Here is a 16,006-nt window from a genome sequence, read left to right as displayed (position 1 = left end):
TGGGAACTACTGAGGAGGAAAATGATGTAGGAGTCACTATTTTAGGTGACATAAAGGCTATATATAGTATTAATGGCACTATACTGGGAACTACTGAGGAGGAAAGGGATCTAGGAGTCACTATTTCAGGTGACATAAAGGATAAATCTAGTATTAATGGCACTATACTGGAAACTACTGAGGAGGAAAGGGATCTAGGAGTCACTATTTCAGGTGACATAAAGGATAAATATAGTATTAATGTCACTATACTGGGAACTACTGAGGAGGAAAGAGATCTAGGAGTCACTATTTCAGGTGACATAAAGGCTAAATATAGTATTAATGGCGCTATACTGGGAACTACTGAGGAGGAAAATGATGTAGGAGTCACTATTTCAGGTGACATAAAGGATAAATATAGTATTAATGGCACTATACTGGAAACTACTGAGGAGGAAAGGGATCTAGGAGTCACTATTTCCGGTGACATAAAGGATAAATATAGTATTAATGGCACTATACTGGAAACTACTGAGGAGGAAAGGGATCTAGGAGTCACTATCTCAGGTGACATAAATAGATAAATATACTATTAATGGCACTGTATTGGGAACTACTGAGGAGGAAAGGGATCTAGGAGGCACTACTTCAGGTGACATAAAGGATAAATATAGTATTAAAGGCAATATACTGGAAACTACTGAGGAGGAAAGGGATCTAGGAGTCACTATTTCAGGTGACATAAAGGATAAATATAGTATTAATGGCACTATACTGGAAACTACTGAGGAGGAAAGGGATCTAGGAGTCACTATCTCAGGTGACATAAAGGCTAAATATAGTATTAATGGCACTATACTGGAAACTACTGAGGAGGAAAGGGATCTAGGAGTCACTATCTCAGGTGACATAAATAGATAAATATACTATTAATGGCACTATACAGGGAAGTACTGAGGAGGAAAGGGATCTAGGAGTCACTATTTCAGGTGACATAAAGGATAAATATAGTATTAATGGCATTATACTGGAAACTACTGAGGAGGAAAGGGATCTAGGAGTCACTATCTCAGGTGACATAAATAGATAAATATAGTATTAATGGCACTATACTGGGAACTACTGAGGAGGAAAGGGATCTAGGAGTCACTATCTCAGGTGACATAAAGGATAAATATAGTATTAAAGGCAATATACTGGAAACTACTGAGGAGGAAAGGGATCTAGGAGTCACATTTTCAGGTGACATAAAGGATAAATATATTATTAATGGCTCTATACTGGGAACTACTGAGGAGGAAAGGGATCTAGGAGTCACCATTTCAGGTGACATAAAGGCTAAATCTAGTATTAATGGCACTATACTGGAAACTACTGAGGAGGAAACAGATCTAGGAGTCACTATCTCAGGTGACATAAAGGATAAATATAGTATTAATGGCACTATACTATAGACTACTGAGGAGGAAAGGGATCTGGGAGTCACTATTTCAGGTGACATAAAGGATAAATATAGTATTAATGGCACTATACTGGACACTACTGAGGAGGAAAGGGATCTAGGAGTCACTATCTCAGGTGACATAAAGGATAAATATAGTATAATGTCACTATACTGGAAACTACTGAGGAGGAGAGGGATCTAGGAGTCACTATTTCAGGTGACATAAAGGATAAATATAGTATTAATTGTGCTATACTGGGAACTACTGAGGAGGAAAGGGATCTAGGAGTCAATATCTCAGGTGACATAAAGGATAAATATAGTATTAATGGCACTATACAGGAAACTACTGAGGAGGAAAGGTATCTAGGAGTCACTATTTCAGATGACATAAAGGATAAATATAGTATTATTGTCAATATACTGGGAACTACTGTGGAGGAAAGGGTTCTAGGAGTCACAATTTCAGGTGACATAAATGATAAATATAGTATTAATGGCACTATACTGGAAACTACTGAGGAGGAAAGAGATCTAGGAGTCCTTATTTCAGGTGACATAAAGTATAAATATAGTATTAATGTCACTATACTGGAAACTACTGAGGAGGAAAGGGATCTAGGAGTCACTATTTCAGGTGACATAAAGGATAAATATAGTATTAATGGCACTATACTGGAAACAACTGAGGAGGAAAGGGATCTAGGAGTCACTATTTCAGGTGACATAAAGGATAAATATAGTATTAATGGCACTATACTGGAAACTACTGAGGAGGAAAGGGATCTAGGAGTCACTATTTCAGGTGACATAAAGGATAAATATAGCATTAATGGCACTATACTGGGAACTACTGAGGAGGAAAGGTATCTAGGAGTCACTATTTCAGGTGATATAAAGGATAAATATAGTATTAATGGCGCTATACTGGAAACTACTGAGGAGGAAAGGGATCTAGGAGTCACTATTTCACGTGACATAAAGGATAAATATAGTATTAATGTCACTATACTATACTGGGAACTACTGAGGAGGAAAGGGATCTAGGAGTCACTATTTCAGGTGACATAAAGGCTAAATATAGTATTAATGGCGCTATACTGGGAACTACTGAGGAGGAAAATGATGTAGGAGTCACTATTTTAGGTGACATAAAGGCTATATATAGTATTAATGGCACTATACTGGGAACTACTGAGGAGGAAAGGGATCTAGGAGTCACTATTTCAGGTGACATAAAGGATAAATCTAGTATTAATGGCACTATACTGGAAACTACTGAGGAGGAAAGGGATCTAGGAGTCACTATTTCAGGTGACATAAAGGATAAATATAGTATTAATGTCACTATACTGGGAACTACTGAGGAGGAAAGAGATCTAGGAGTCACTATTTCAGGTGACATAAAGGCTAAATATAGTATTAATGGCGCTATACTGGGAACTACTGAGGAGGAAAATGATGTAGGAGTCACTATTTCAGGTGACATAAAGGATAAATATAGTATTAATGGCACTATACTGGAAACTACTGAGGAGGAAAGGGATCTAGGAGTCACTATTTCCGGTGACATAAAGGATAAATATAGTATTAATGGCACTATACTGGAAACTACTGAGGAGGAAAGGGATCTAGGAGTCACTATCTCAGGTGACATAAATAGATAAATATACTATTAATGGCACTGTACTGGGAACTACTGAGGAGGAAAGGGATCTAGGAGGCACTATTTCAGGTGACATAAAGGATAAATATAGTATTAAAGGCAATATACTGGAAACTACTGAGGAGGAAAGGGATCTAGGAGTCACTATTTCAGGTGACATAAAGGATAAATATAGTATTAATGGCACTATACTGGAAACTACTGAGGAGGAAAGGGATCTAGGAGTCACTATCTCAGGTGACATAAAGGCTAAATATAGTATTAATGGCACTATACTGGAAACTACTGAGGAGGAAAGGGATCTAGGAGTCACTATCTCAGGTGACATAAATAGATAAATATACTATTAATGGCACTATACAGGGAAGTACTGAGGAGGAAAGGGATCTAGGAGTCACTATTTCAGGTGACATAAAGGATAAATATAGTATTAATGGCATTATACTGGAAACTACTGAGGAGGAAAGGGATCTAGGAGTCACTATCTCAGGTGACATAAATAGATAAATATACTATTAATGGCACTATACTGGGAACTACTGAGGAGGAAAGGGATCTAGGAGTCACTATCTCAGGTGACATAAATAGATAAATATAGAATTAATGGCACTATACTGGGAACTACTGAGGAGGATAGGGATCTAGGAGGCACTATTTCAGGTGACATAAAGGATAAATATAGTATTAAAGGCAATATACTGGAAACTACTGAGGAGGAAAGGGAACTAGGAGTCACTATTTCAGGTGACATAAAGGATAAATATAGTATTAATGGCACTATACTGGAAACTACTGAGGAGGAAAGGGATCTAGGAGTCACTATCTCAGGTGACATAAAGGATAAATATAGTATTAATGGCACTATACTGGAACTACTGAGGAGGAAAGGGATCTAGGAGTCACTATCTCAGGTGACATAAAGGATAAATATAGTATTAATGGCACTATACTGGAAACCACTGAGGAGGAAAGAGATCTAGGAGTCACTATCTCAGGTGACATAAAGGATAAATATAGTATTAATGGCACTATACTGGGAACTACTGAGGAGGAAAAGGATCTAGGAGTCACTATTTCAGGTGACATAAAGGATAAATATTGTATTAATGGCTCTATACTGGAAACTACTGAGGAGGAAAGGGATCTAGGAGTCACTATTTCAGGTGACATAAAGCATAAATATAGTATTAATGGCACTATACTGGAACTACTGAGGAGGAAAGGGATCTAGGAGTCACTATCTCAGGTGACATAAAGGATAAATATAGTATTAATGGCACTATACTGGAAACCACAGAGGAGGAAAGGGATCTAGGAGTCACTATCTCAGGTGACATAAAGGATAAATATAGTATTAATGGCACTATACTGGGAACTACTGAGGAGGAAAGGGATCTAGGAGTCACTATTTCAGGTGACATAAAGGATAAATATTGTATTAATGGCTCTATACTGGGAACTACTGAGGAGGAAAGGGATCTAGGAGTCACTATTTCAGGTGACATGAAGGATAAATATAGTATTAATGGCAGTATACTAGGAACTACTGAGGAGGAAAGGGATCTAGGAGTCACTATCTCAGGTGACATTAAGGATAAATATAGTATTAATGGCACTATACTGGGAACTACTGAGGAGGAAAGGGATCTAGTAGTCACTATCTCAGGTGACATTAAGGATAAATATAGTATTAATGGCACTATACTGGAACTACTGAGGAGGAAAGGGATCTAGGAGTCACTATTTCAGGTGACATAAAGGATAAATATAGTATAATGGCACTATACTGGAAACTACTGAGGAGGAAAGGGATCTAGGAGTCACTATTTCAGGTGACATAAAGGATAAATATAGTATAATGGCACTATACTGGAAACTACTGAGGAGGAAAGGGATCTAGGAGTCACTATTTCAGGTGACATAAAAGATAAATATAGTATAATGGCACTATACTGGAAACTACTGAGGAGGAAAGGGATCTAGGAGTCACTATTTCAGGTGACATAAAGGATAAATACAGTATTAATGGCACTATACTGGAAACTACTGAGGAGCAAAGGGATCTAGGAGTCACTATTTCAGGTGACATAAAGGCTAAATAAAGTATTAATGGTACTATACTGGACACTACTGAGGAGGAGAGGGATCTAGGAGTCACTATCTCAGGTGACATAAAGGATAAATATAGTATACTGGCTCTATACTGGAAACTACTGAGGAGGAAAGGGATCTAGGAGTCACTATCTCAGGTGACATAAAGGATAAATATAGTATTAATGGCACTATACTGGAAACTACTGAGGAGGAAAGGGATCTAGGAGTCACTATTTCACGTGACATAAAGGATAAATATAGTATTAATGTCACTATACTGGGAACTACTGAGGAGGAAAGGGATCTAGGAGTCACTATTTCAGGTGACATAAAGGATAAATATAGTATTAATGTCACTATACTGGGAACTACTGGCACTATACTGGAAACTACTGAGGAGGAAAGGGATCTAGGAGTCACTATTTCAGGTGACATAAAGGATAAATATAGTATTAATGTCACTATACTGGGAACTACTGAGGAGGAAAGAGATCTAGGAGTCACTATTTCAGGTGACATAAAGGCTAAATATAGTATTAATGGCGCTATACTGGGAACTACTGAGGAGGAAAATGATGTAGGAGTCACTATTTCAGGTGACATAAAGTCTAAATATAGTATTAATGGCACTATACTGGAAACTACTGAGGAGGAAAGGGATCTAGGAGTCACTATTTCCGGTGACATAAAGGATAAATATAGTATTAATGGCACTATACTGGAAACTACTGAGGAGGAAAGGGATCTAGGAGTCACTATCTCAGGTGACATAAATAGATAAATATACTATTAATGGCACTGTACTGGGAACTACTGAGGAGGAAAGGGATCTAGGAGGCACTATTTCAGGTGACATAAAGGATAAATATAGTATTAAAGGCAATATACTGGAAACTACTGATGAGGAAAGGGATCTAGGAGTCACTATTTCAGGAGACATAAAGGATAAATATAGTATTAAAGGAGCTATACTGGAAACTACTGAGGAGGAAAGGGATCTAGGAGTCAAAATTTCAGGTGACATAAAGGCTAAATATAGTAATAATGGTTCTATACTGGAAAATACTGAGGAGGAAGGGTATCTAGGAGTCACTATTTCAGGTGACATAAAGGATAAATATAGTATTAATGGCACTATACTGGAAACTATTGAGGAGGAAAGGGATCTAGGAGTCACTATCTCAGGTGACATAAAGGCTAAATATAGTATTAATGGCTCTATACTGGAAACTACTGAGGAGGAAAGGGATCTTGGAGTCACTATTTCAGGTGACATAAAGGATAAATATAGTATTAATGGCACTATACTGACAACTACTGAGGAGGAAAGGGATCTAGGAGTCACTATCTCAGGTGACATAAATAGATAAATATAGTATTAATGGCACTATACTGGGAACTACTGAGGAGGATAGGGATCTAGGAGGCACTATTTCAGGTGACATAAAGGATAAATATAGTATTAAAGGCAATATACTGGAAACTACTGAGGAGGAAAGGGAACTAGGAGTCACTATTTCAGGTGACATAAAGGATAAATATAGTATTAATGGCACTATACTGGAAACTACTGAGGAGGAAAGGGATCTAGGAGTCACTATTTCAGGTGACAAAAAGGCTAAATATGGTATTAAAGGCACTATACTGGACACTACTGAGGAAGAAAGGGATCTAGGAGTCACTATTTCAGGAGACATAAAGGATAAATATAGTATAATGGCACTATACTGGAAACTACTGAGAAGGACAGGGATCTAGGAGTCACTATCTCAGGTGACATAAAGGATAAATATAGTATTAATGGCACTATACTGGAATTACTGAGGAGGAAAGGGATCTAGGAGTCACTATTTCAGGTGACATAAAGGATAAATATAGTATTAATGGCACTATACTGGAACTACTGAGGAGGAAAGGGATCTAGGAGTCACTATCTCAGGTGACATAAAGGATAAATATAGTATTAATGGCACTATACTGGAAACTACTGAGGAGGAAAAAGATCTAGGAGTCACTATTTCAGGTGACATAAAGGATAAATATAGTATTAATGGCACTATACTGGAACTACTGAGGAGGAAAGTGATCTAGGAGTCACTATCTCAGGTGACATAAAGGCTAAATCTAGTATTAATGGCACTATACTGGAAACTACTGAGGAAAGGGATCTAGGAGTCACTATTTCAGGTGACATAAAGGATAAATATAGTATTAATGGCACTATACTGGGAACTACTGAGCAGGAAAGGGATCTAGGAGTCACTATTTCAGGTGACATAAAGGCTAAATATAGTATTAATGGCACTATACTGGAAACTACTGAGGAGGAAAGGGATCTAGGAGTCACTATTTCAGGTGACATAAAGGATAAATATAGTATTAATGGCACTATACTGGGAACTACTGAGCAGGAAAGGGATCTATGAGTCACTATTTCAGGTGACATAAAGGCTAAATATAGTATTAATGGCACTATACTGGAAACTTCTGAGAAGGAAAGGGATCTAGGAATCACTATTTCACGTGACATAAAGGATAAATATAGTATTAATGGCACTATACTGGAAACTACTGAGGAGGAAAGGGATCTAGGAGTCACTATTTCGGTGATATAAAGTATAAATATAGTATTAATGGCACTATACTGGGAACTACTGAGGAGGAAAGGGATCTAGGAGTCACTATCTCAGGTGACATAAAGGATAAATATAGTATTAATGGCACTATACTGGAAACTACTGAGGAGGAAACAGATCTAGGAGTCACTATCTCAGGTGACATAAAGGATAAATATAGTATTAATAGCACTATACTGGAACTACTGAGGAGGAAAGGGATCTAGGAGTCACTATTTCAGGTGATATAAAGGATAAATATAGTATTAAAGTCACTATACTGGGAACTACTGAGGAGGAAAGGGATCTAGGAGTCACTATCTCAGGTGATATAAAGGATAAATATAGTATTAATAGCACTATACTGGGAACTACTGAGGAGGAAAGGGATCTAGGAGTCACATTTTCAGGTGACATAAAGGATAAATATATTATTAATGGCTCTATACTGGGAACTACTGAGGAGGAAAGGGATCTAGGAGTCACCATTTCAGGTGACATAAAGGCTAAATCTAGTATTAATGGCACTATACTGGAAACTACTGAGGAGGAAACAGATCTAGGAGTCACTATCTCAGGTGACATAAAGGATAAATATAGTATTAATGGCACTATACTATAGACTACTGAGGAGGAAAGGGATCTGGGAGTCACTATTTCAGGTGACATAAAGGATAAATATAGTATTAATGGCACTATACTGGACACTACTGAGGAGGAAAGGGATCTAGGAGTCACTATCTCAGGTGACATAAAGGATAAATATAGTATAATGTCACTATACTGGAAACTACTGAGGAGGAGAGGGATCTAGGAGTCACTATTTCAGGTGACATAAAGGATAAATATAGTATTAATTGTGCTATACTGGGAACTACTGAGGAGGAAAGGGATCTAGGAGTCAATATCTCAGGTGACATAAAGGATAAATATAGTATTAATGGCACTATACAGGAAACTACTGAGGAGGAAAGGTATCTAGGAGTCACTATTTCAGATGACATAAAGGATAAATATAGTATTATTGTCAATATACTGGGAACTACTGTGGAGGAAAGGGTTCTAGGAGTCACAATTTCAGGTGACATAAATGATAAATATAGTATTAATGGCACTATACTGGAAACTACTGAGGAGGAAAGAGATCTAGGAGTCCTTATTTCAGGTGACATAAAGTATAAATATAGTATTAATGTCACTATACTGGAAACTACTGAGGAGGAAAGGGATCTAGGAGTCACTATTTCAGGTGACATAAAGGATAAATATAGTATTAATGGCACTATACTGGAAACAACTGAGGAGGAAAGGGATCTAGGAGTCACTATTTCAGGTGACATAAAGGATAAATATAGTATTAATGGCACTATACTGGAAACTACTGAGGAGGAAAGGGATCTAGGAGTCACTATTTCAGGTGACATAAAGGATAAATATAGTATTAATGGCACTATACTGGGAACTACTGAGGAGGAAAGGTATCTAGGAGTCACTATTTCAGGTGATATAAAGGATAAATATAGTATTAATGGCGAAATACTGGAAACTACTGAGGAGGAAAGGGATCTAGGAGTCACTATTTCACGTGACATAAAGGATAAATATAGTATTAATGTCACTATACTATACTGGGAACTACTGAGGAGGAAAGGGATCTAGGAGTCACTATTTCAGGTGACATAAAGGCTTAATATAGTATTAATGGCGCTATACAGGGAACTACTGAGGAGGAAAATGATGTAGGAGTCACTATTTTAGGTGACATAAAGGCTATATATAGTATTAATGGCACTATACTGGGAACTACTGAGGAGGAAAGGGATCTAGGAGTCACTATTTCAGGTGACATAAAGGATAAATCTAGTATTAATGGCACTATACTGGAAACTACTGAGGAGGAAAGGGATCTAGGAGTCACTATTTCAGGTGACATAAAGGATAAATATAGTATTAATGTCACTATACTGGGAACTACTGAGGAGGAAAGAGATCTAGGAGTCACTATTTCAGGTGACATAAAGGCTAAATATAGTATTAATGGCGCTATACTGGGAACTACTGAGGAGGAAAATGATGTAGGAGTCACTATTTCAGGTGACATAAAGGATAAATATAGTATTAATGGTACTATACTGGAAACTACTGAGGAGGAAAGGGATCTAGGAGTCACTATTTCCGGTGACATAAAGGATAAATATAGTATTAATGGCACTATACTGGAAACTACTGAGGAGGAAAGGGATCTAGGAGTCACTATCTCAGGTGACATAAATAGATAAATATACTATTAATGGCACTGTACTGGGAACTACTGAGGAGGAAAGGGATCTAGGAGGCACTATTTCAGGTGACATAAAGGATAAATATAGTATTAAAGGCAATATACTGGAAACTACTGAGGAGGAAAGGGATCTAGGAGTCACTATTTCAGGTGACATAAAGGATAAATATAGTATTAATGGCACTATACTGGAAACTACTGAGGAGGAAAGGGATCTAGGAGTCACTATCTCAGGTGACATAAAGGCTAAATATAGTATTAATGGCACTATACTGGAAACTACTGAGGAGGAAAGGGATCTAGGAGTCACTATCTCAGGTGACATAAATAGATAAATATACTATTAATGGCACTATACTGGGAACTACTGAGGAGGAAAGGGATCTAGGAGTCACTATTTCAGGTGACATAAAGGATAAATATAGTATTAATGGCATTATACTGGAAACTACTGAGGAGGAAAGGGATCTAGGAGTCACTATCTCAGGTGACATAAATAGATAAATATAGTATTAATGGCACTATACTGGGAACTACTGAGGAGGATAGGGATCTAGGAGGCACTATTTCAGGTGACATAAAGGATAAATATAGTATTAAAGGCAATATACTGGAAACTACTGAGGAGGAAAGGGAACTAGGAGTCACTATTTCAGGTGACATAAAGGATAAATATAGTATTAATGGCACTATACTGGAAACTACTGAGGAGGAAAGGGATCTAGGAGTCACTATCTCAGGTGACATAAAGGATAAATATAGTATTAATGGCACTATACTGGAACTACTGAGGAGGAAAGGGATCTAGGAGTCACTATCTCAGGTGACATAAAGGATAAATATAGTATTAATGGCACTATACTGGAAACCACTGAGGAGGAAAGAGATCTAGGAGTCACTATCTCAGGTGACATAAAGGATAAATATAGTATTAATGGCACTATACTGGGAACTACTGAGGAGGAAAAGGATCTAGGAGTCACTATTTCAGGTGACATAAAGGATAAATATTGTATTAATGGCTCTATACTGGAAACTACTGAGGAGGAAAGGGATCTAGGAGTCACTATTTCAGGTGACATAAAGCATAAATATAGTATTAATGGCACTATACTGGAACTACTGAGGAGGAAAGGGATCTAGGAGTCACTATCTCAGGTGACATAAAGGATAAATATAGTATTAATGGCACTATACTGGAAACCACTGAGGAGGAAAGGGATCTAGGAGTCACTATCTCAGGTGACATAAAGGATAAATATAGTATTAATGGCACTATACTGGGAACTACTGAGGAGGAAAGGGATCTAGGAGTCACTATTTCAGGTGACATAAAGGATAAATATTGTATTAATGGCTCTATACTGGGAACTACTGAGGAGGAAAGGGATCTAGGAGTCACTATTTCAGGTGACATAAATAGATAAATATAGTATTAATGGCAGTATACTAGGAACTACTGAGGAGGAAAGGGATCTAGGAGTCACTATCTCAGGTGACATTAAGGATAAATATAGTATTAATGGCACTATACTGGGAACTACTGAGGAGGAAAGGGATCTAGTAGTCACTATCTCAGGTGACATTAAGGATAAATATAGTATTAATGGCACTATACTGGAACTACTGAGGAGGAAAGGGATCTAGGAGTCACTATTTCAGGTGACATAAAGGATAAATATAGTATAATGGCACTATACTGGAAACTACTGAGGAGGAAAGGGATCTAGGAGTCACTATTTCAGGTGACATAAAGGATAAATATAGTATAATGGCACTATACTGGAAACTACTGAGGAGGAAAGGGATCTAGGAGTCACTATTTCAGGTGACATAAAAGATAAATATAGTATAATGGCACTATACTGGAAACTACTGAGGAGGAAAGGGATCTAGGAGTCACTATTTCAGGTGACATAAAGGATAAATACAGTATTAATGGCACTATACTGGAAACTACTGAGGAGGAAAGGGATCTAGGAGTCACTATTTCAGGTGACATAAAGGCTAAATAAAGTATTAATGGTACTATACTGGACACTACTGAGGAGGAAAGGGATCTAGGAGTCACTATCTCAGGTGACATAAAGGATAAATATAGTATTAATGGCACTATACTGGAAACTACTGAGGAGGAAAGGGATCTAGGAGTCACTATCTCAGGTGACATAAAGGCAGGTAAGCAATGTAATAAAGCAATGAGGAAGGCTAGTCAGATGCTTGGCTGCATTGGGAGAGGAATCAGCAGCAGAAAGAAAGAAGTAATAATGCCACTGTATAGGTCATTGGTGCGGCCTCATCTAGAATACTGTATTCAGTTCTGGAGGCCATATCTCCAGAAGGATATTAATACATTAGAGACAGTACAAAGAAGGGCAACTAAAATGGTGCATGGCCTACATCACAAAACATACCCAGAAAGAAATCACAATATGTATAGTGTGGAGCAGAGAAGGGAAAGGGGGGACATGATACAGACTGTCACATATATCAGGGGTATTACCATGGTCCAGGAGGGAAACATTCTTCAAATGAAGAGAAGCAATAGGACACGAGGACATGCACTGAGACTGGAGGGGGGAGGTTCAGGGAAAATTTGAGGAATAATTACTTTACAGAAAGGGTAGTGGACAAGTGGAATAGCCTCCCATCAGAGGTGGTAGAGGCTGAGACAGTAGAGCAATGTAACATGCATGGGATAGACGTAAGGATCTCCTTACACAGAAATAAGGATCAAATAAGGTTTGAGGTAACAATATGGTACAAAAGGAGCAGACTGGATGGGCCAAGTGGTTCTTATATGCCATCTCATTCTATGTTTCTATGTTTAAGGTGGGTTGACTTATTCCCACACTTAATAACAATTAGAGGGTGACTTGTACTTAATTGTTATTATTGCTTTACTTAGGAAGTCAGCGCTGTGTCTCCGGATACAATCTCCAAATCATTTTTCCAAACCCAGCGGAAATCTCACTTCATCATCCATGGATTTACTGACAGCGGGGAAGATAAGTGGCTATCTGACATGTGTCAGGTAAGTGTTACATGTCCTGGAAGTGTAACATGAGTAGAACATAGTGAGATGGATGGGTTCTACTGGCCGACATAGACGGGGTCAGATGGTGACCTGTGAAGGTCTATATTGTATGTTCAGTACATATTTATAATAAGAATTTACTCACCGGTAATTCTATTTCTCGTAGTCCGTAGTGGATGCTGGGAACTCCGTAAGGACCATGGGGAATAGACGGGCTCCGCAGGAGACTGGGCACTAAAAGAAAGATTAGGTACTATCTGGTGTGCACAGGCTCCTCCCTCTATGCCCCTCCTCCAGACCTCAGTTAAGGAAACTGTGCCCGGAAGAGCTGACACAACAAGGAAAGGATTTGGAATCCAGGGTAAGACTCATACCAGCCACACCAATCACACCGTATAACTTGTGATAACCATACCCAGTTAACAGTATGAACAACAACTGAGCCTCAGTAACAGATGGCTCATAAACCTCCTAATGATACTCTGTGGACCCCTTCATTCAAAGTAAAGCATTCATTACCTTTAATACCAAGAAATAATGACACGTAGACTTGAATTTGGCAGAAAAATTGCTAGCTATTTATTGTACCCTAACCATTAGCAAACCTGTAAATTGAAAATTTTGTTAACATGCCGATTCAGCCGGCATATGGTAGCAGAAAAAAGAACGGCTCTATTGAACTGACGCTAACCTTAAAAACGTTAAAATTCAAAACTATCCTAATTTAAATACAAACTATAAAATCGGTAATAGGTGCCCAACTCAACCCCCACGGTGACTACCCACCCTGATGGGTGCCTGCCGCTGCCCCCGGACGGGTGGTCGAGCGGCCTTAAAAGTCGATGGAGGTGAGTGCACCTAAACCACACCAAACTGTAAATCACTACAGCTAACAAGACAAACTACAACCTGCCGTTCTTTTCCGCCAATAAAATAGCCAACGATAAAACCAGCCAACAATTCAACGCCAAGGCACTCCGTGCCAGAACCTCTACCAACAGGGCGGGAGGGCGGGAAGGCAATTCAGCAGCAAGAGAGACCAAGCTGGCCTAGCATTCCCTATATATATTAACCCTCCCCCTTTTCCAAAGGCTGTACTTTCCTCAAAGCTAGGTCCACCCCTCACAGGATGTTTAACTCTTTCCATTCCTATGCAGTCGTTTCTCTCTCCTAACAATAACCCTTTAGTTAAGCAATAACTATATACATGTATTGCAGAGAGTCCGCACTTGGGACGGGCGCCCAGCATCCACTACGGACTACGAGAAATAGAATTACCGGTGAGTAAATTCTTATTTTCTCTGACGTCCTAGTGGATGCTGGGAACACCGTAAGGACCATGGGGATTATACCAAAGCTCCCAAACGGGCGGGAGAGTGCGGAATCCTCCAAGTCCCTAATAGCCGCAGGCACCACAATAGGCTGGTTCAAATGAAACGATGATACCACCCTAGGAAGAAATTGGGGACGAGTCCTCAATTCTGCCCTGTCCATATGAAAGATCAGATAAGGGTTTTTACATGACAAAACCGCCAATACTGACACACGCCTAGCCGAAGCTAAGACCAATAGCATGACCACTTTCCACGTGAGATATTTTAGCTCCATGGTCTTAAGTGGCTCAAACCAGTGGGATTTCAGGAAATCCAACACAACGTTAAGAACCCAAGGTGCCACCGGTGGCACAAAAGGAGGCTAAATATGCAGCACCCCCGGAACAACGTCTGAACTTCAGGCAGTGAAGCCAGTTCATTTTTAGAGAAAATGTATAGGGCCGAAATCTTGACCTTTATGGATCCTAATTTTAGGCCCATAGTCACTCCTGACTGTAGGAAGTGCAGGAATCGACCCCGCTGGAATTCCTCTGTAGGGCCTTCCCGGCCTCACACCAAGCAACCTATTTTCGCCATATACAGTGAAAAAGTCTTGCTGTCACGTCTTTCCTAGCCTTTATCAGCGTAGGAATAACTGCATCCGGAACGCCCTTTTCCGCTAGGATCCGGCGTTCAACCGCCATGCCGTCAAATGCAGCCGCGGTAAATTTTGGAACAGACAGGGCCCCTGTTGCAACATGTCCTGTCTGAGAGGCAGAAGCCCTGAGTCCTCTGAGAGCATTTCCTGCAGCTCCGGGTACCGAGTCCTTCTTGGCCAATTCGGAGCAAAGAATATTGTTTTCACTCCTCCTTTTATTACAATTCTCAGCCCTTGGGTATGAGAGGAAGAGGAGGGAATACAGAGACCGACTGGAACACCCACGGTATTACTAGTGCGACCACAGCTATCACCTGAGGGTCCCTTGACCCGGCGTAAAACCTTTTTTAGCTTTTTATTGAGGTGGGACGCCATCTAGTCCACCTTAGGCAGTTCCCATCAATTTGCAAACTGCGTGAAGACTTCCTGATGAAGTCCCCACTTTCCCGGGTGGAGGTCGTGCCTGCTGAGGAAGTCTGCTTCCCAGATGTCCACTCCCGGAACGAACACTGCTGACAGTGCGCTTACTTGATTCTCCGCCCAGCGAAGAATTCTGGTGGCTTCTACCCTCGCCACCCTGCTCCTTGTGCCGCCTTGGCGGTTTACATGAACCCCTGCGGTCTGACTGGATCAGAACCGGTTGGTCGCGAAGCAGGATCTCCGCTTGACTTAGGGCGTTGTATATGGCCCTTAGTTCCAGGATATTGATGTGAAGGCAAGTCAGTTGACTTGACCACAGACCTTGGAAATTTCTTCCCTGTGTAACTGCCCCCCACCCTCGGAGGCTTGCATCCGTGGTCACCAGGATCCAGTCCTGAATGCCGAATCTGCGGCCCTCGAGAAGGTGAGCACTCTGCAGCCACCACAGGAGAGACACCCTGGCCCTGGGGGATAGGGTGATTAACCGATGCATCTG

The 16,006-nt window shown here is 39.7% G+C and overlaps 1 pseudogene; it reads left to right on the top strand.

Annotated features, from left to right (window-relative positions):
* The window catches only part of LOC135057454 (pancreatic lipase-related protein 2-like), a 133,321-nt pseudogene that overhangs the window by 61,500 nt on the left and 55,815 nt on the right, over nt 1-16,006 (top strand).

The sequence above is a fragment of the Pseudophryne corroboree genome, chromosome 3, assembly GCF_028390025.1.
Source record: "Pseudophryne corroboree isolate aPseCor3 chromosome 3, aPseCor3.hap2, whole genome shotgun sequence".
Taxonomy (NCBI): Eukaryota; Metazoa; Chordata; class Amphibia; order Anura; family Myobatrachidae; genus Pseudophryne; species Pseudophryne corroboree.
This window is presented reverse-complemented; position numbering and strand designations above follow the sequence as displayed.